Source organism: Vombatus ursinus, unplaced genomic scaffold, assembly GCF_900497805.2.
Source record: "Vombatus ursinus unplaced genomic scaffold, bare-nosed wombat genome assembly UNPS02014772.1, whole genome shotgun sequence".
In the NCBI taxonomy this organism is placed as follows: domain Eukaryota; kingdom Metazoa; phylum Chordata; class Mammalia; order Diprotodontia; family Vombatidae; genus Vombatus; species Vombatus ursinus.
In genome coordinates, this window is record NW_020954550.1 from 34,781,033 (window position 1) to 34,803,903 (window position 22,871).

General features: G+C 38.4%; 1 long non-coding RNA gene across 1 annotated transcript in view; it reads right to left on the reverse strand.

Moving 5' to 3' along the window:
* Window positions 1-21,698, reverse strand: part of LOC114044092 — a 69,575-nt gene extending 47,877 nt beyond the window's left edge. The window contains exons 1-2 of the long non-coding RNA XR_003569172.1: window positions 21,677-21,698; window positions 17,937-18,115 (exon numbers count right to left, since the gene is read on the reverse strand). This is a non-coding gene — a long non-coding RNA (uncharacterized LOC114044092). The remainder of the gene's footprint in view (window positions 1-17,936; window positions 18,116-21,676) is intronic.
* Between the last annotated feature and the right edge of the window lie 1,173 nt (window positions 21,699-22,871).

The following is a 22,871-nucleotide window of genomic DNA, read 5'->3' on the forward strand; positions in this document are numbered from 1 at the left end:
TTGGGAAAGCCCTCCAAAAGGAAATAAGGCTTTAGTTGGGATTGAAAAAATGGGCACGTATTGAATAGGTGGATTTGAAAGTGGGAGTAAATTATTAAGAAGGGAGAATGATTTGAATATAGATTCAGTAGAGAAAGGACAAAGTGTTTTCCGGGAAAAGAAAGCAAATCTGGCTGGAGCAGAGGATTAATATAGGAGGACAGTGGGAGATGATGTTGGAAAAGTAGGTTAGGACCAGATTGTGGGGAGCCATTGAGTATCTTGAACATTAAATGAAGGAACTTAAACATTTCCTAAGCAGTAGTGACTTATTGAAGACATTTTAGCAGTAAATTAATATGGTTATAATACAGAATGTATTTGAAGGGAAAAGAGCTGAAGGTAGATAGACTAGGAAACAGTCTATACAGAGTCAAAATCCTGGAAGCAGATTTATGTTTTTATTTGGGAGAGGAAGAGGAAGAAGACAAATGATATGGAGGTTGAAGAATTAAAGAATGTTTGTCATTACCTTCATGGAAAATGCCAAGGATGACAGGAACCTTCTGTTTTTACATCTTTTACAAGACATCTGTGATTTCTTGGTTGGACATCCTTGTTTGTTCTAGGTTGGAAGCTATGTCATAAGTAAACTAATGCTTCCTCAAGCAAAAGTAAACAATGTTTTTGAGGTTTGCGTAAAAGGGTATACATTTCTCTGCTGGATTTCTCAGGGAATAATATCACCATGGAAGATAGCCTATGTCTACACAGGAAGATCAGTGCATTGAAGAATGCCATAAATGCATGAGATCACTGATTTTATGTGAACCAAAAGTTAACCAAAAGTCCTCTCCCCCATACCCTCCTTCACTGCTGGAAATATTAAGGACTTGCTTGGGTTTGGCAACAAGAAGTAAAGGAAAAGATACAGATCTGGCAGAGGGGTACCATGCTCAAAGTCACTAGAATATATGGAATGCATGGCAGCTAACTTCTTCTTGCTAGACCTGGCCATTAGTTCTACTCACCATGCTGAGGGTGAATAAGGCTAAGACTCAGGGATGAGGAACCTTCTACCTCAAGGCCACATGTGGCCCTCTAGGTCCTCAAGTGTGACCCTTTGACTGAATACAAACTTGGATCCAAACTCCTGAAAATCTGGTCCTAACCTAGAGGGCCATATATGGCCTCTAGGCCACAAGTTCTCCACCCCTGGGTGTAGTCAGGAAAGGTTATGGCTCCTGCCAATAACAAGATAGCCAGGAAACAGTTACATTCACTGAGTCTACTCAGATTACAAGTCTATTCCCTGCAGCATGAGTTTCAGGTCCAAAAAATGCCCAGAATTTCTGCCTCATCATCCAGTGAGCTGAGTATCAAATGGGCATTCCTTTGATTGTTCAAAGGGGAACTGAAGAAAGGAACAAAACAACCAAACTGGACATTCCCTAGGACTCCTGAATCCCAATAAGTCCTATGTCTGGGGGACATAGGAGGAAGAGAATGGCAGGCTTTCATATCATTGCCCTCCTGCCTCTCTGAGTGTACCACTTCGGTCTCCCTTGCTGGATCTTCATCTATGTCACATCCACTAGCCATTGGTGTCCTACAAGAATCTGACCTGGTCCCTTCTTCTCTTACTGTCTCTTAATGATCTCATCAGCTCCTATAAGTTCAAAGACCATGTCTATGAGGACAGTTTCCAGATCTATACATCAGGCCCTCATCTTTCTTCTGAACTCTAGTCCTGTTTCACTATCTGCCTGTTGGACATTTTGAACCGGTTGTCCCATGGGTATTTCAGACTCAATGTATTCAAACAGAAATCATTATCTTTCCCCTACACCTACTCCTCTTGTGAACTTCACTATTACCATGTAGGCCACTACTATCCTTTTATTTTTAATAGTATTTTTCCAATGACATATAAAGACAATTTTTAACATTTATTTTTTATAAAACTTTAGTTCCAAATTTTCTCCCTCTCTCCCTTTCCCACTCCCTAAGATGGTAAGCAATTTGATATAGGTTATATATGTGCCGTCATGTAAAACATGTTTCCATATTTATCATATTGTGAAAAAAGAAACAGAACAGAAAGAAAAAATGAAAAAATAAAGTGAAAATGGTATGCTCTGATCTATATTCAGAGTCCATCAGTTCTTTCTCTACATATAGATAGCATTTTCTATCGTAAATTCTTTTAAATTGTGTTAGATCATTGTATTGCTGACAAGAGCTAAGTTTATTTATAGATGATCATCACAGTGTTGCTGTTACTGCAACCCCATCCTTTCAATTAATTAATTGGTTGGTTGATTGATTGATTGTTGTGAGGCAATTGGGGTTAAGTGACTTGCCCAGGATCACACTAGTAAGTGTCAAGTGTCTGAGGCCAGATTTAAGCTTGGGTCTTCTTGATTCCGGGGCCAGTGCTGCCACCATCCTTTTAGACATCCAAGTTCACAGTTTAGGTTATGTCCTCTACTCCTCACCATCACTTACACCACATATCTGATCAGTTACCAAATCATGCAGCTTATTTCTCCACAATATCTCTCAGATACTTTCCCTTCTCTCCACTTACATGACCATCACCCTAGCTCAAGCATGCAATAACTCTCACATAAATTGATTGCAACAGCCTCCAGATTGGTCTCTGTGCCACTAGCCTCTTTTCTCTCCAATCTATGCTCCATCAAGCTATCAAGGTGATTTTCCTAAAGTGTAGGTCTGACCACGTTGTTCTCCACCTCAATAAATTCCAAGGGCCCCCTAATACCTCCAGGATCTAGTTATAAACTCCTCTGTCATTTAAAGCTGTTCAAAACCTGTCTCCTTCCTATCTTTCCAGGCTTCTTACACAATTCTCTCCTTCACATACAATCTGATGCAGCCATATTTGCAAGTGGTCCTTTAATAGCCTAGGCCTACTCACTGTTTCTCACACTCTGTCTCCTATCTCAGTATTTTTGCCAACCTATCTCCAATGCCTGAAATCCTCTCCCTCCACACCTCCACTTCCTAAGGCTTCATGGGCTTCCTTCAAGACTCAGTTCAAACATCACCTTCTGTAGGAGGATTTTCATCAGCTTCTAGTGACTTTCCTTCTAAGGCTTTTTCCCATCTACTCTTTATGTACCTTGCATATAGGGGTCCATGGACTGTTCAAGGAGGATTAGCACCTCTAGTGTGAGGGCATGTTGAGCCCTTTACAGGGCTTCTCACCCATTTTTGGTGTCCACATGGCACTCAGCTGTCACTTTGACTCCAAGAAGCTGTAACATGTGCAGCAGCCACACCCCAGTAAAACTCTCTCTGCAGATGGGCTAAATAATATTGAGGGTAACTGACAGGATTCAAACTCGGTGGTGAATCAGGGGCATGTCTACCCCAAGCATGTGAAGACTTCCCCAAGACAAAATGGGTGGATGAAAACAATGTGTTCCAATGGTCCTAAAAATGGCTAAAGTAGGTTCGATAGAGTGCTTAGAGCCTGATGCTAGGGTCACCTCCTGGGTGGCCTTCTGGGCCATTGCCAGTCATCTTGCATCTCGCCACTGGACTTTGATGGCTCTGGAAGAGAAAGTAAGACTGATGACTTCGTACAACTTTGCCTCACTTAAATCCAATTCACATGTGAGTCAAGACATTGCCCTGTGATGTCATGACATCATCCTGTGATGTCATTGGTCCTATTCAAAAATGAAGGATGAACAACAATATCTTGCATGTAGTTATTTACATACTTTTTTCACTCCCCAATTAGAAGTTAGGTTCCATGAGGGCAGGGACTATTGTCACTTTTTCTTAGTAACATAGTACCTGGAACATGATAAGCACTTAATAAATTATTATTTATTGGTAAATTGAAGAAGAGAAAAGAAAGCCAATAAATAGGAGCAAATGTTGTAAAAGTTCATTTTAATGCTGGCTTAAAGTACAACAAAACCTGCATTATCTAAATATACTAATGTCACGACAGCCCTATATATGAGAGAATATGTGCTGTAGATATTTGCTGGTCCAAACACCCCAAGTACCAATTCTTTTCTGTATTTTGGTCTATACCTATGATTCCACTGAAATAATTCTTTCAATTCCATGCCAAGTTAGATCATCTGCAACTGTTCTGTTCTTTAGAGTTTCCTGAAGTTGATGAGTTGATAAGTGACTTGTCCAGGGTCTCACAACCAATGTATTCCAAAGGAGATTCTTGAATTGAGGTCCTTGTGACTCTAAAACTAGGTCTGTGACATCACTCCACCTCTTTCCCTACTGAATGCTTGGTTAAATAGTTCATTTGTTTTGTTCAGTCATCTGGTTCAATATAGTGCAGGGAAAATAGATGTGAACTGAGAGTTAGAAGACCTGAATCTGAATCCTGGCTCTACCACCTATATGCTCTGTGGCTTTGTTCAACTCAGTTCATCTCTCTGGGTCTCATTTTTCTAATCTGTGGAATGACAGGGTTAGGGTCTACGCCAGAGTGCCCTTAATAAAAGGATTTGTTCTCTGAAGTTTGAATTCACAAAGGGTCACACTTGAGGACCTAGAGGGCCACATGTGGCCTCAAGGCTGCAGGTTCCTCACCCTTGGAAGTCCTCTAAAAGTTGTCTTAACTCTAAATGTCTACTATTTAAGCATAGATTACAAAACTTGCCTTCTAGGAACTAACAATTTAATAGTATTCAACAAAGCAAGAAATAATTGATTCAGTTGTATTTGCATCAGAAGTAAAACGGTGTCCCTTGTTTCAGGTACAAACCTCTCCTCTTCCACCACCACCACCACAATGATTTGGGCCTTTACTTCTAAATCTAGAGAATTTGTTCTATAAATTGGAGAGGGAAGGAAGACTCTCCTTTATGTTAAAATTTCCTTAAAATTCCATGTAGTCATTTTAAGTACTAATAAATGATTAAGAGAAAGCATGCAAGCTTCTTTTCTCTCTTCTTTTGGAAAACCGTAACTCAGATTCTAGAGGGGGTTGGTGGGAGGAGGGGGCAATGCACATAACTCCATTCTCCTCTTAACAAAGATTCTAACCCTGTCTCCCCCATCCCTCTCTTTGTCACACATTGATATACACTTAAAAACTTTATATATATTTAAAGCATTCTCTCTGAACTTTTAAATTTGGTTTCTTTGGGTGAATCATTTTCCTAATAAAAAGCCTAGTTATTCTGATGGCACGCCTTTGGGAACAGCACTCTGGCTGGATTTTTAGTAGTTTATTATGAGAAAAACACAAAGAGGGGTGGGAGAGGAGCGACAGCCCAGAGAAGAAGAGCTGTATTATTAAAAAAGGGTGGAAAGGAAAAGAGGAAGCAGTTAAGAAAGCAATTGCCACAGCCCATCAGAGGGTTCCTTTGACAGAGCCTGCAGAAAAGGTGTGTGTTCTATGTTGAGTCTAAACATCCCAAGCATCCAGATTTCAGAATTATTGTCCCCAGTGGTATAAACTTAAATTCACAGCCACCAATGTAATGATTTCAAAAAGAAATCCTTCTCCATTGTTAGCCTGGAAAAAAATAATAATTTTCCATCTGCAGTCCCTTTACCCCCACCCTTGCCATGCAGAGGCTGCTTGTATGTCTTTGACATTTCTGCTTGCTCTCTTTGGAAAGATATAGCATCAAACTGGGCAAGAAAATTGTCTTTGTATAAGGGCCACTAAAATCTGGAAACCTTTACTGGGAGGCTCTCATAAAAGCCAAGTTGGCCCCTGGATTGAGTCTAGGACTTGCCTCCCTACTCCTTTGCTCAGTTCCCAGATATTCCATCCAAAGGTAAGGAGTTAGGAGAGAAAAAAGTAATTATGAACCTGCCTGGAGTTGCTAAGCACTTGACAGCCTGGCCTGATTTATGCAGTAATGGTCAATTGCCTTTTATGTTCCTGCTGTGGCTGCATAGGCTTGTTGGGGTCACTCTAAGCAAGGTCCATCAGGAACTAAGTGAAAATGAAGAGTTACGGCAATTGCTTAACAAAAGGCATTTTGCTTCTAATTGACACATAGTATGAGTCACTTGATATATATGTTTACACATGTGTGTGTATTTTTTTTTACTTTTATAAAATAATGTTTCCAAGCAAATTTTGTTTGAGAAATTGCCCTGTGAGGTTAAAGTCAGTTTTTCATTAGAGACGAAGAGTTTTCTTGTTTGTGCAAATAAGTTGAAGACTGTAAGAGGCAGTATGGGGGTAGTAGTGGAAAGTACATTGGATTAGGAGTCAAACAACCTGGGTTCAACTGTCATTTCTATTACTTACTACCTGCCTGACTTCAGACAAATCACTTCACTTGTGTTGGAACTCAGCTTTCTCATCCATAAAATGAATGGACTTGCCTTCTGTCCCTTTCTAATTCTTACAATCCTATGATTTGACTGACTTTATTAAGGTAAAGGTGCTAGAATTCTATTGTAAAACTTTTAGGGCTGGATTTGGAGTTGGGAAAATTGAGTCTGAGTCCTGAGCTCTACTTACTAGTCATGTGTTGTTGTTTTGCCGCTGTGTGCAACTCTTCGTGACCCCATTTTGGGTTTTCTTGGCAAAGATACTGGAGTGGTTTGCCATTTCCTTCTCCTCATCTTACAGATCAGGAAATGAGGCAAATAAGGTTAAGTGACTTTCCCAGGGTCACATACCTAGTAAGTGTCCAAGGCCAGATTTGAACTCATGAAAATAAGTCTTCCTGAATTCAGGCATGCCACTCTTTCCACTTTGTCACCTAGCTGCCCCATGACACTAGTCATGTTACCTTGAGCTAAACACAACTTCTCTAAGCCTTGATTTTCTCTTCTATAAAATGGACATAATGCTACTTTCAGGGCTGGTGTATAGCTAAAATGAGAAAATTTACGTGAATTTACTTTGTAATAACAGAGAATATTATGAATGTAAGCTATGATGAAGAAGGGAATGTTAAATTAGTTTGGATTTTTCTGTGGCTAATTGAAGGTTGAGGTATCAAATAGATCTAACCATAAGAGACTCCACAAATGCAAAGTAGAATTTTAATAGTAGTGAAAGACATTTTAAAATTCATATTCTGAAAAGAGATTTATGTGGAAAGGAGATGTGGTCATTAAAGTAAGTAATATTAATTGTATTAATGAAGAAACAGTAGTAATGATAGCATATTTACACAGGGCTTTGAAAGGTAGATAAGGAAGATTATATTATGCTCATTTACAGATGAGGAAACTGAGTCTCAAGAAGGATAAATAGCTTCCCCAAGATCCGATAGCTATGACAGACCTAATTCTAAGTTCATAGAATCATAGCACCTAAATTTGGAATGAAGCTCAGGGGTCATCTAATCCAATGCACATCTGGGTGGGAATCCATTCTATCACACTGCCAAGAAGTGCTCATTCAGTTCCCTTCTGAAGCCCTCTAGGGATATGGAATTCATCACTTAAGGAAGCCTGTCATTCTTTTGAACAATTCTAATTGTTAGAAAGTGTTTCCTTATTTAAAGTCAAAACCTCTTTTCCCAGTTTAGAATCATAATTCCTCAGTCTTGGGAGTGATCTCAGAAGGCATCTAGTCCAACCTGTGCTGGAATAAGGATTCACTTTATCACATTCTCAGCAGGTAGTCATAGATCGTGAATATCTCCTGTCTTGGGAAAGTCACTATCTTTCCAAACAACCTCTGCTGCTTTGGGATGTCTTTACTTATCAAGATCATTTTCATGGAGTTAAACCTGTTTTTCCCAAGCCACCTACTGAGCTTAATTTTACCCCCTGGGACCAAGCAAAACAATTTTACTCCCTCTTTCTCAGGGTTGTCGGCCCTTTAGATTTTTGAAGATAGTTACCATGCCCTGACTCCACCCCCTCTCCCCCAATCATCTCTTCTCCAGATTCAGTTTTACCAGTTCCATTAACAAATTCTTATGTAACATAATTCTGAGTCTCTTTACTATTCTAATTGCATTCTTTTGGATATATGTTCCAGTTTGTCAATGTTTTTCCTCAACTATGGAACCCAAAATTGAACATAATGCTCCAGATAGAATGTAACTTGGGCAGGATACAAAAGGAATACAACTACCCTTAGTCTGAACACTATTTTTCTGTTACAGTAACCTAAGATCACATGAGCTTTATTGGTTGCCATATCACACTATTGACTCATTTTGAGCTTATAGTCCACTAAAACCCCCAGATCTTTTTTGCATGAATTGTTCTAGCCTTATATCAACAGGTGATTGAGCAGATGATTTTCCTGAACACAACTGTAGGATTTTACATTTATCTCTGGTTCATTTCATCTTCATAGATTCAAATCATCATTCTGGACTGTTGAGATCTTTTTGGCTCTTGGTTCAATCATCCAGTATTTTAACTTTTCCTCCAAGTTTGGCATCACCCAGGAATTGTGTAAGTCTGCCATCTATGTCATAATCCAAATGATTGATACACATGCTGAATATAACAGGGCCAAAGACAGATTCCTTGGGCCACTTCACTACAGACCTCCTACCAGGCTGATGTCTATTCATTAATCACTATTGTGATTATCTGGTCTTTCAACAAGTTATAAAGATATGTAGCTGTATTATTCTCTAGTTCACATTTCTCCATTTATAATGAAGTTTCTTAATTGTTTTTTTTGCCATAGACTCCTTTGATACTATGTTGAAGCCTATGGAAGCTACTAAGAATAATGTTTTTGTTTTTTAATTCATAATTGAAGGATGTTCTAAATTTCAGTTAAATATTAGTGTAAATAAAGATATAATTTCCTAAGTTTATGAGCCTCCTAAAATATTTTGCAAAGATATTGTGAGAAACACTGTCCAGTACATCCCTAAAAATAAGGTATTCTACATCCACAGCATTCTATTCATGTTATAATCTTGTTTTAAAAAATTAATAAGAAGGGAAATGAAGTTAGTTTGATATTATTAGTTCTTGAAGAACTCATATGGGATCATAATGATCACCATTTCTTTTTCTGAGTGTTCACAGCCTATTCTATTAAAAATTCCTTTAAAAGTATATTGGAAAATTTTGCCAAGAATCATCATCAAGCTCACCAATCTATCATTTGAAGAAGCCATTATCATTCCCCTTTTTGAAACTGAGAACAATATTTACCTATTTCCACTCAGAATCATAGAATCACACAATATTTACACCATCAATAAACATTAATTTCACTGTTGGTACTGTAAATATGATATCCTTGTCCAATGTTGAAGTTGGCATATTGTTAGAGGATTTAAATTAACCAACATCAAAAAAAAAAAAGGTCTGATGCTGTATGCATTGGTCTACATCCATGGCACTTTGCTTCTGGGGGGAAAAAACCAGAGAAAATGATTTCTTATAATTCTTCCTTGGAGACAAGCTCAGTCATCACAATTTTGCAGTTTTCTGTTTTGGTTATTTTGTTTCAATCATCCTGCATATTGTTTTCTTGTTTGTGCTTCATACTGAATCAATTCAGATGTCTTCCCATCCTCATCTGTACATATTGTGCTCATGATTTCTTATACCACAATAGCACTTTATTGCATTTATATATCATAATATGTTTAACCATTTCCAATAGATAGACACTAACTTTGTTTCAAGTACTTCACTATCAAGTGATCAATCAAAAAGCATTTATTAAGTACTTAATATACCTAAGTGAGGTACATATCAACAACTGTGCGAGTCACTAGGGATTTTAGTACAGTATAAGGAATGAAAAAAATTACATCCCAATGGGAGAGACAATAAGTACATATTTGTAATTATGTAAGAACTAAATATGAAGTAAATAAATCCAAAATTGTTCAATATCTGTTCATTTGGGACTGATGTCAGGAAGGAGGATTGTCATGTGGAAGACAGATTAGATTTGCTATGTTTGACCTCGAAGGGAAGAACCAGGAGCAATGAGAACCAGCTCCTACCAGCCCCTGAGAGCTGATTATTAAATGTTCAGGGTGAGTATTTATAATGAAGAAATTAGAAAATACTACAAATCATGGCTTAATTTATTATTTCATCAATTGTTTAGATTTAAGTGATGGAGAAAATTTTTATAATGGCATGTTAAACTTAAAAATTTGTCATTGTTGCTTCTCCTCCCCCCTCCCCCTGAGAGCTGATTGTTAAACATTTACCAGTACACTCCTGGATGGATGTTACAAAGATACATACACACACACACACACACACACACACACACACACACACACTGTGTGTGTGTGTGTGTGTGTATGCTTGATATCAGAAAAGTCTTCCTAACCAGTGTAGCTGATGAAAAATGGAATTAGCTGCCTCACATATATGTGATATCTTCCATCACTAGAGGTCTGTAAGCAAAGACTAAGTGAACACTTACTGGATATGTTATAGTAGGAATTATTTTTCAGGTAAGAATTAGTTAAGATGCTTCCTAAGGTACCTTCCTCCTCTGAGATTCTGTGTCACTTGAACTATTGCAATAACCTCCAAACTAGATGTCAGTTCTATCCTCCCTTTTCTTCAATCCGTTGTGTATATACCACTGCTGGATTCACCACACTAATGCAATTTCCCATTCAAAAACATCTGGTGATTATTCATTATCTCCAGAAGCTTAGATATATTTAAGGCCTTCCACAATTTGGCTCTACCCTAAGCTCTAGTTGTAGAAGCCAACTGGAGACTCCAACCTTTCCCATCTTTTCTCACACTATTGCACCTTATACAGACAAATTGAATTTTCTATCTTCCCCTGCACATCCATGGAGCTTTCTGTCATATTTATGACTTCTTCTGAACTTGATAAAATTTGGTTGCTCCTTCAATGGCCAGTTCGCTGCCATCTTGATCTTAAAGCTCTTATTGTATGATCCAGAAGTGATGTCTTCTCCCTTAACTCTTATAGCACTTTCTATCTCTCTTATTATATTCTATCTGAATTATTTCTCTGTGCATGTAACTTACAGCCCCAAATGGAGCGTAGGCTTCTTGAAGGCAGCAATTATGTCCTATCTCTAGAAAACACCATGTATATAGTATTTTAATAAATATTTATTTATTTTATTAGGATGATAAAGTAGATAATGTATTTTTAAAGTTTTGCATCAAAAATGGTTGAAATGAAATGTTTCTATACTCAAATAAACAATTATCAGTGATCCAAGAGAGCTATCCTTAATGAAACACTTTTAAAATGCCCAGATGAGAGTAAAAAGGTGTTGAGAAAGGTACACGAAAAAGTAGGACAGCATTGGAACTATCATGTCAGGTTTAGCAGACACTTAAAAAATTCAGACTGTACATAGTAGAGGTACATGACTCCATATGAAATCTGTTTTTTCCTGTTCTTTTAATAAAGGTAAGTTCTTCTTAATTGATATTTATTAAGTTCTTAATAATAAAAAATTAAGAAATGAAAAAGTTAAATTGAATTTGAAAAAGAAAGTCAGCCATCCCATATACTTTTTGTAGTATACCTGCCACTATGTTTTGAAGGAAGAGATGGGAAAGGAAAGGGAAAGTACATAGCCCCCACCATCTTCCTAACCCAGATACTACAGGAATGTCCAAGGTTTGATGGAGTTTCCTTGCAATCTCCTAGCTATAGGAAATTGGGGAGAGGAAGAAACTCCAGAGTTTTCCAGGAAGCTGACAAGATGGCTGGGATGCTCATGGGAGTTTAGTGGCTTTCAGAATTATGATGAAAGAGACATAACCATATAAGAATCCTTTGTAAGGAACTGGAGTCAGCCTTGGGGAGCCCTGAGTCTCCAAGCTGGGTCCTATGGAAGAGGACACAAGGCCAAGGTAAAACTCTGTAAAATAGCCAAAGAGGACCAGTGCCATCTGCTGGAGGGCATTAGGCAGAGCAACACTGAGCCAATGCTCGGAATAATTGTGAAGCAGGGACTTCTGCTGTGAAGTAGCCCAAGAGAGACTAGATATGAAGAGATACCTCAGAAGCATGGAGAACTCCCCTACCACATGGATGTGACTATCAGTGCTTGATATCTGCCATCCAAGTTTTGGGGAAAGTGGTAGTCACTTAAGGATATTATTTTTGAGAGGTGCTGTGAAGTGTTGTATTTATTTTTCTTGACCTATAAGTTAATCTGTTCATTCTGTAAGCCTTGTGACTCAAGAACTACTGAAGACGAGCTGATGACAACTTCTTGGGGGCGGAAGTGTCAGATGCAGAAGTTTAAGGGTTATAGAATAACCCTTAGGTTATTCTAGAGGAATAGAAATAAAAATCCCCAATGTCTAGCATGGGTGTTCTTGTCAAGAGGGAGCCTCTGACACAAGGGACACATTTGAAAAAGTCACAAGGGTCTGGTAATGAAGTACTTCCCCTATCCTCACCCAGAGATTTTAATGGCTCTTAATGTCACTTTGGCGAATTATTCCATGTTACTGGCTGTAAAGGCCTTTGCAAATACAAAGGTCTCTAGAAATGCTAAATAAACTACAACTGAGATTTTAAAGTGTTTTATTTCTATACTTGGGTCAAAACAAAGTCAGTGTCCATAAAGGAAACACAAAAAGAGATATTTTAAACAACTGATTAAACAATTTAGGGGGTTTGGTGAACCTAGAGTTATTGAGGAAATGTATTATGAGTCATGTTTTTTTTTTCAAAAGAGTGTCAAAATGTGCCCAGCAAATTTCCTGCTTGGTATTTCTGCCCCTGGAGTATTGGAGTGAGGAAAGAGGCATCTGTTATTTTCTATGAGAAAGGAAATGATTACAACCAGAGAAAAATGTCTGCCCACCGCAGGTGTGTTCTCATTGCCCACGGGAACAGTGGGCACTTGTTTTTCTGCAGTTAAAAAGAAACTAGGATTGTGTTTCGATATTATGAATCAAAAACTGTGATTGGGGTAGAAAACGGACATAACCTTTTCCTTTCTTATTATTACCATATTTTTAAACAAAGTAACACAGAAGCATTAAGGGCTACTTTTTCTCAGCCTGAGAAGAAATAGGTGACATCAGATGGAAGAAGAAGAAGAAGAAGAAAGAAGAAGAAGAAGAAGAAGAAGAAGAAGAAGAAAGAGGAGGAGAAGAGGAAAGAAAGAAATTAATAGGAGGAGGAGGAAAGAGAAGGAGGCAGAATAAGAATAAGAATATGATGACGATGATGATGATGATGAAGATGAAGAAGGAGAAGGAGGAGGAGGAAGGAGAAGGATGAAGAAGATGACAAAGATGATGGCAATAGAAGGAGATATGGAGAGTGCTTTCCAGGCATGGGAGGAAGACCTGTACAAACGTATGGAGGTGGGAGAGCTCAGGGTGAAACTGGGTTACAGTTAGCAGTCCACTGTGGACTCTGAGTATATACAGTATATTTTTAAAAAGTAAAATGAAATAAATCCTTCAAGGTCTGCTGGAATCAGACCTTAAGGAGTTTGATCCTATAGGTAAAAGGGAGATATTGACAGATTTTTTTTTTAACACGGGAATGACATAGTCAGAAAAGACAGCATGGGGTAGTGGAAGAGAGCAGTCAATTTGGAATAAAGAAGCCTGGGTGTGAATACTGACTACAACTTAATAACAGTGTGACTTTGGACAAGTCACTTCACCTCTTGGACCCCACATTCCTCATCTATAAAATGAAGGATTTGGACTATATGAGCTCTAAAACCTTTCCAATTGTGAATCTAGAATCCTTATGACATCTCTAAATCTTGGTTTATCAACCTATAAGTTGAGAGGGGTTAGACTAAATTACCTCTAATGCTCATTTCAGATTTAAATGATGCATTCCTAAAGATCTATGCAAGATAAACAATACTTTGACAGCTATGTGGCAGGTAGAGAGAGAGTCAAGAAGCAAGAAAATTATTTAGTAATCTATTAAAATAGTATAAGTCAAAAGTAATGAGGACCTGTTGTGGGATGTTGGTTGTGTACGTAGAGAAGAGAAGATAAATGGAAGGAAAATTCATAGGACTTGATGGGAGTCAGTCATTCAACAAGTATTTATTAAACATTTACTGGTGGGAGGCATTGTACTGAGAACACAAGGAAAGACACAACAGTCCCTGCACTCACAGAGCTCACATTCTAATGCGTGAGACAATGTATAAATAACGAGGTATATACAAGATATATGTACGGCTAAGGGGAGGTCATTTGAAAGGGCAAGACGAAGCAGCTGAGGTGACTGGGGATGGCCTCTTGCAAATGGCAGCTCTGAGCTGAGTCTTTGAGAAAGCTAATGAAGCTGAGAGATCAAGGTGAGGTGACAAAGCATATCGCGGGATTGCCAGTGGAAAGTCCCAGGGACTGGGGAAGAATGTCATGTTTAGGAAATGGCTAGTAGGCCAGACAAAGCCTGTGCCAAAAAGTGTTTGTATCACAGTAAAATGTAAGAAGACTGAAAGGTCAGGAATTGGAAGGGTTATAAAGAGGTTTTAAATGTCAAACACATGACTTTATATTTGATCATGGAAGTAATAGATAGCCAGAGTTTATTGATTAAGGGGATTACATGGACAAACATGCACTTCAGGAAAAATCATTTCAGGAGCTGAATAAAGATGGATTGGAGTGGAGAGAGACTTTAGTACAAGATACCAGTTAGAAGGCTATTATAACAGTCCAGATGAGGGGTAATGAGGGCCTGAAATGGGTGGAGATTGTTTGAGTGGAGAAGAGGGAACAAGAGATATTATGAAGGTTGCAATGACAAAATTGAATGATATGTAAGGTGACTAAAAATAAGGAGCAGAAAAGAACACCAAGCAATCCTGGATGACTGAGACAGTGGTTGTTTCTGACAGTAATAGAAAAATTCAGAAGCGGGGAGGATTTGGGGGAAAAGATACTGAGTTCTGTTTTGTACATGTGGAGTTGGAGACATCTATGGGATGTATACCCATGTCAGCATATCAAAAAGGCAATTGGGGAAGCAAGGCTAGAGCTTAGGAGAGAAGCTACAGCTGGATATACATACACACACATGTATGTGTATATGTATGTGTGTATCTTGTATAAGTGTACATGTGTGAACTTATGAATCACTTTCATAGATCATTGAACTCATGGGAGCTGATGAGATTACCAAGATAAAATCACAAGTGGGATAGAATGAAGCAAAAAGAGGAGAGAGCCCAATGCAGAGCCACATGAATGAAGACTTGGCAAAGGACTATGATATGGTTAGTTTCAAAGAGAACCAGGAGAGAGCAAGGTCACAAAAACCTAGAGAGGAGAAAGTATCCAGAAGGAGATGACCAGCAGCATCAAAGATTGCAGGGAGGTCAAGAAAAACGAAGATTCGTTAAAAAGCCATTAGATTTAGCAATTAAGAGATCACTGGTAATTTTGAAGTTTCAGTTGAATGATGATGTTGGACATCAAATTGCAGCAGTTTTAGAAAATGGGAGAAGTCAAGGTACCTAGATGCCTTTAATTTTAAAGATTCATGGAAAAGGGGAGAACAGGTGTATGATGATAGCCATCAGTTAGGTTAGGATCTAGTCAAGAAGTTTTAAAGATGAGGGAGACTGGGGTGTGTTTGTAAGGTTCTAGAACGGAACCAGTAGACAGGGAGAGATTGAAGATTAGAGAGGGGGGAATGATAGAGGGTACAATCTACTGGAGAAGACAGGAGAGGATACCACAAAGGGGAGATATAGAGGGCATGGTTTTTGCAAAGAGAAGGTCAAACTCTTCATCAGAGTGAAGAGGTGGGAAAATTGTACGTTCGGTTGTAGCTATAGTGAATTATTAAAGTTGCCAATAGGACAGCCATCTATAGATGCCCAGCAGGGAAATAGAAATCTTATACTAGAGCCTAAGGTATACAAAGAGCCAAAGATATAAAGTAGCTGTAATTGTGGATTTGTGTGTATTTTGCATGGAGTTAAGAGATTAAAAAAAATGAATTTTCTAAAGGCTTGAGATTTAACTAGAGGGATTAAATTATTTTCTTGAGAAAGTACCACAGAAGAAGATGAAGTCATCAGTGTATAAACACACAGGGGGAAATTTAAGATTTGTTCAAACCTCCCTGAATTATCTGAAGCTAATACATCTTACCCATTTTGGAACAGGTATGTCCATTGACTTGATACTGGTCTAGAATCTGGTTTAACTAGAGAGGAAGAGGAGGAGAAGAAGGAGGAGGAGGAAGAGGAGGAGGGGGGAGAGAGAGAGAAGAGAGAGAGAGAGAGAGAGAGAGAGAGAGAGAGAGAGAGAGAGAGAAGGAGGGAGGCGGAGGGAGACAGAAAAAAAAGAGACAGAGACAGACTTATAGTTAACTTTACCATGAACTTGATTGTCTGCTTGTTGAACCGAAAAGGGAAGAAGTTTCATGCGTAATCATCATCATCTTATTCTTATTCTTATTCTCACATCATGTTGTGGAAATATTTGTTTTATTCCATAAATTAAAAATGAAATGAATTAAATTTTTAAAAAAAGAAGGGAACAGGTTCAGGGACTGCTATGTATGTGATGAGATATATGTAGTTCCTTGAATCAGGAGCATGGATTTCAGTGAAGGGGTGCCATTTAATTCAGTGAATTAAAACAATACCAGAATATAACTTTGTTGGCAGTCCAGAAATTGCCAATGTCAATAATTATTCACTCCACCTGAGTATTCACTCCCTCCAAAAGCACCATCTGGCACAAAATAAAGGGAAAGTTTTTTCTCTCTAAAGGAGAATGTATTGTTTACATTCTCTCAGGCTCATTGATTCTGATTTTTTCAGCAAGATGAAACAGATATGATATGAAATTATCTATAGATAAGTCATCTTGTTTTGTTTGAGCCTGACCTGTGATTTTATCAATCTAGGGAACTCCCAGGGAGAGAGAGGAAACTCCCTCTGCCATTACAGAACACTTGCTCTTCAATTTGTCTTAGAGAGTGATAAGTATAAACCCTAATTTATCTTGGAGATTAAGTCTCAGTTTTCCCTCCTATAAACTTTCATAACATCTTATATCTCTGTCTTCCATTTATTGAAATTTATTTGCTTTGTTGTTGATTTTTTTTTATTTTTGGTCCCAAGCTGCTATTTGCTTGTCATAAAGAATTCTCAGTGTGGAAACTCCTTCCACCAAGACATATGGGCAACTGGTCTGTGACTTATAGCCTTAGAGAGGTGCCTGGGGCACTGAATGTTTAAGACTTGAGGCAGAATATGAACCTAGAATCTGATCACTCCAAGGCTGACCCTCCATCTATGACACCATACTGCCTCTCTGTCTATCTGATATTATGCTTGCTGGAGGGCAGTGACTGATTGTCTTTTCATTTCCTACTTTCCCCCAGTGTTTAATACAGCACACCTACACATGGTAGGCACTTGCTAAATGCTTGTCAAACTGGATTTATTAACTAAATGAAACTGAGTCACAGTGATAAAATATTTGTTGCAGTGAATTAATTCAAGACCCTGAATTGTCTCCACGTGTGAATAGCAGAGAAAAAAACTGTTTAATGCAACTAATGCTGTCTGCAAGCAAAGATGTTCCCTGGAGCAGCAGGTGATTCATGCTCTCAGACAGAGCTGGCTCCACTTGTAAACCTTCTTACGTTATCTCAAAGTATTAAAAAATCTGTTAGAACAAGAAGAGCCAAAATGAAGAATGAATTGTGTAGAGCAAGTGAGGCAGTGATAAAAGAAGCTGATTCTTGACTCAGGGGAGAGGGGTTCAAATGCCACCTCTGACATTTAAAATGTGTGACATTGGGCAAGTCAGTACGTTTCTTTCATATTCTAAATGGAAAAAAAGCACAGTAGAGTAAGAAATGTTATGGAATTTAGATGGAACTATGGAAAAACATTATTCTAGTCTTATACATCCAAATTTACTCTCTCTCTGTCTCTCTTTTTCTCTCATTTGCAGATGAATTTGTGGTCTGAAAGATAAATTCATACCCACAGTTATAACCCTTGCTGGGAATGTGTATAGTACTCTGTATTCATGAAGACATTCCAAATTATACATACCTAACTCTCTCTTATTCCCCATCAAAGAAGAAAAGTGAAAATCAGCTGTAATCCAAAAGCTTCCTTTGACCTCATTTCATCCTCCTGCACCCACATTTCCATAAAAGCATGAGACAGAAAAATTATACTCCAAGATTCAATTCCTCTTCTTTTTCCAGATGGCCACTCTAATTTATGGGCTGAAAAGGCAACAGAAAAAAGCAATGAAAATGGGAAAGTGGATTTTATATTTTAATTAAGCACACTGTACAGTATAGACTGGCTACTGTGATACGTAAATTCATAGGATCACAGAATTAAGACTGAAAGGGATCTTACAGGCCACCTACTCTGTCTCTCATTAGACCTAGACTAACTAAGCAATACGGGAAGTAAGCAGTGGAGTCAGTATATGAACCCAGTCCCACAGACTCCAAGTCCAACAGTTTTTTTCTCCTATGTCATGCTACCTAGATATAACTTGATAATCCTATTAACATAAAATGAAAGTAATTTGCTCAAGTTATTCAAAAAAATAGAAAGAAGAAGAAGAAGAAGAGGGGGCATTTCAGTAATCATAAAATAAAATGTGCCTAAATTGATGCCTAAAGTCTGCAATTCTAGACCAGGGGGTCCCAATTTTTTTTCTGTCCTTGTACTCCATGACTTTCAGTAAACCTTCCCATTATATTCCCTTATCAAATATGAAGGAAAATAAATTCTAGAGTTTACCATCTATAGACACATAAGAAATAAAATAAACTCACTGATTTCAATTAGATAATATATTTATCAATACTCCCCCAAATCCCTTGACAAGCTTCCTGTACTCCCTGAGGGTCCAGATACCCCAGGTGGGGAACCCTTGCTCCAGCTATTTATTGAACACAGAGTAGTCCTCCAACATTAAAAGTTCAAGGTCAAGACTTTCAGTCAAATAGCATGCTCTCAGTGCTTACAATAAGGACCTAATTAATTCAAATCAATTCAATAAATATTTATTAAGCCTGCTAAAGGTGGTTCATGAATGTGGAAGACAAGTATAGGAATTACAGGCTATGGTGACCAAGCTATGTCTTAGTAAATGTGTCTTCTTCTTGTGACAATAGCTACTCCTTGGGGAGTATTAGCTTTTGGTTGTGACACCAAGACCTGATCCAGACGTCACGTCACTCTCCATATTTAGTGAGTGGCAGGCACAGGCAATGGCCCTTCTTAGACAGTATCCATTAACATTTAAAATAGCCTCACAATTTCATGACAAATGGGGGTAGGGAATAAGGTGCTCTGGAACAGAAAATGTATGAAAGGTAGCCTTGTATTGGGCCATTTTTTTTTTTTTGATGAAAGAGGGGAAGCCCCTTCTGAGAGCTGTCAGCTGCACAGATCAGTATAGAATACCCGGCTGTTTGGAGAGTATCCCCATCCCAAGTAGGATGTATCTAGAACCATGATAGGACTGAAACAAGGGGTCACTTGTCATTAGCCTGTATTAATGAATTTGGCCAATGGAGAGCCAGTTGACTTTGAGAAAAGATAGACCAGTGGAACTATTCTGTACGGCCTTAAGTGAGGACTTAAATAATGGCTTAGCACAATGATCCTGAGGACTAGACAGTCTTGGTTGATATGACACTGCAATTAATTGACTATCAAGAAGACAAGGAAGTCATTGTGCCAACTGGAGAGTCTGAAACCCAAGTAACTTGATGTTAGTGAAAAGAATCTGGAGTCAAAGTATCTGAGCTTAAATCCCAAATCTTCTACTTAACCACCTGTATAACCTTGGACAAGTGACAACACCTCTCTACATCAGGAGTTCTTAACTGGGTGTCCATGGATACTCCAAAGAGTAAGTGAGGTACATTTTATGAGGTCTGTGAATTTGAATAGGAAAAAATCATATCTTGACTTCAATATAATTAGTTTCCTTTGTAATTCCATGTATTTATGCACTTTAAAGCATTATTCTGAAAAGGGATCTAAGGGATCCATCAAACTGTCAAAGGGGTCCATGAAATAAACATAATTAAGCCCTGGACCAGACATAATGATTTTTCAGCTCTAAATTCTTTTAAACTAAGAAATCCTAATAGATGTTTATTGAATAAATTGAATGACTTCCACAGGGGCAATATTTGAGTGTCATTGTCTCAACTATCAGTATCCTTCCCTTGCCTGGAGTTTCAGTAGATATACTTTCCTTGAATCCAGTTCCATCCTCCTGCCTGGACACAGGAAACAGCTAACTCAGGAAAAGGAGTCAATCAATAGGCTTCTTGCCAAGAGCAAGGTGGACCAGGGGACCTTGTTTAGAAGGTGGAAGAGCAACCCTTGGCAGGTAGAATTTTTCAATTCAAGCCATTGCCCTGAATGGATAAGTTACAGCAAGAAAATAAGTTTACCTTTCCTGAGAGAAGACTGAAAATACTATGGGGACAAGGGGAAAACTGAAATTAACTTTTCAAAAGAAAGAGGTCCATGCGAAGTGTTCTAGACATGGGAACTCTGAGTTGAGCCATGCAGACATTCAATCACACTCAGAAAAGCAGTCAAACAATAAAAAGAACCTTGTAAAAACTATGGGAACCAAAACCCAAACCAATCTGCAAAAGAAGGAAATCTATGCCTTTGTGAATGTGAGTCAGTTCTCCCTAGGTACAGGAGTACATGAAAGGAAGCCATCTATCTCTCTCTCTCTTTCTTTCTCTCTCTCTCTCTCTCTCTCTCTCTCTCTCTCACACACACACACACACACACACACACACACACACACACACACCTGAAGTAGTAGATGGGGGAAAAAAGAAAGATGTTGGTGGCAAGGAATGATGCTATTGTTAGTATCTTGTTGGAGAAATTATCAGCAATAGAGACATGGAAAAATGCTGATCCAGTCAAGCACCAAACCTATGGAAAGCAGAAAAACCATCATAGTCTGGCTGAATTGTATCCTCATTTCTTCAGCATGCAGGGTCAACTTTATCCAAATTATTGAAAAGGAAGGTATGTTTTGAGTGTAGGGGATGTGCCCAGGAGTTGCAGTTTTCTATTTGCCCAAAGAGTCCCAATATTGAGCCATTTCTAGTTGGTTTCAGTGTCAAGACAAACCAGACTAGTTGTCTAGGGCAGACATGATGGAGGATAACTGACAAAATTTTAATGTCTTTTACAGAAATAGTATAGTGAGGAAGAAGTACTATGGTACTAAAGGAGAGGAGAGAAAAAATGATGATGAATTTAAATTTGAACATATTGAGTTTGAGATGCCAGGAGAATATTTAGGTGATATCCACCAGGCAGATGCAGATGGAAGACTTAAACTTAGAAGGGAGGTAGAGATTTGAGAGTCATCCCCAAAATTGAAGCTATGAGAGTAGATGAAATCATCAAGGCAGAGAGTATAAAGAAGGAAGAAAGGTGACCTAAGGACAAACCTTGGTGAATTACTCTAATCAGGGAAATGGATGAGGAAGCAGAGGAAGCAAAAGAGAAAAGAAGTTTCCAGAGACATAGGCTGAAAAACAGAATATTACAGAAAACTATCAAAAAATGGAGTGATAAAGAATCTTGCATTGATGTTAGTAATCCAATTCCACAAGCGTTGGCTGAGCACATACTATGTGCAAAGCACTATGCTGGACATGAGGGATATGAAGTCAATCAGAACAATCACTGTCCTCAAGAAACTTATATTCTATAGGGAGGCCTGAGGCCTGAGAAAGGCAAGTCAAGTCAACAGGCATTTATTAAACACTTACCAAATGCCAGGCTCTGTGTGAAGCCCTGGGAATGCAAATAAAAACAAAAATAATTAATTAGCCTTGTCAGCTAGGTCTCTGAACCCTATTTCTGATGGTCTCACTCACTCAACCCATGAAATTAACTCAAATGACTTGAAATTGAAATCCCTGGTGAGATTTTATACTGGGTTTCTGGTTTTAATTTAGTTTGAATTTGTATTATTCAGTTTTAACATCACAGTAGTGTCTTCCACATACTCTTCCAGAAAAACAGATGTTTGTGTTGCAGTGAATTAGTTAATATAGACTTCAGTCTCTCATTGTAAACCAAAACTTTGAGTAATTTCATTTAGTCTTATGTGTTCCATGACCATCTATCTGTCAACAGCCCACAAATCTATGGGATCACCCTTAAAGCTACACTTTGGATCCAGTTCCACATATTACCCTGCCCACAAGACAACTTCAACTGTTTATATCATCTCTTGTTGTTATTGTTCAGTCTTTTCAGTCATGTCCGACTCTTTGTGATGCCATTTGGGGTTTCCTTGGCAAAGATCCTAGAATGGTTTGTCATTTGCTTTTCTAGCTCATTTTACAGATGAGGATTGAGGTAAACAGAGGTTAAGTGACTTACCAGGGTCACACAACTAGTCAGTGTCCAAGGTCACATTTGAACTCAGCTCTTACTGATTCCAGTCCTGATACTCTATCCACTGCCCCACCCAGCTGCCCATATCATCAGGCATATCATCTAAATATAGACAGTAGAGCTGTTTACTTTCTTGAACAACCAATATTGCCCAACTTCTCCAGAGCAGTGGGAAATGGTCCAACATCATAAGTCTTCTAGATAAGAAATGTCAGTAAGTGACCTGAAACCTCTTTGTTCTAATGAAGCCCCATAACCTCAACCAATGATCACATTAACAGCTGGGGAAGAGAGAGGTAACAGATATGTAAATTTCTACAAATATGTGTCCATATCTGCAAAGAAAGAGCAACTGATTAGTGTGGCATATTGGAAAGGTCAAAGGACTTCATTTCAGGAAATAGAGATTCTAGTCTTGGTCATCTAAAATAAGGAGCTTAACTTGAGCCTCAATTTCCTCAACTGTAGTATCACAGATTCCACCACACCACTGTCAAATGAATGGGTTAGACTATGATGGCTACAGTTCCTCTGAGCTCTGATATGCCATGATTAGAGGTT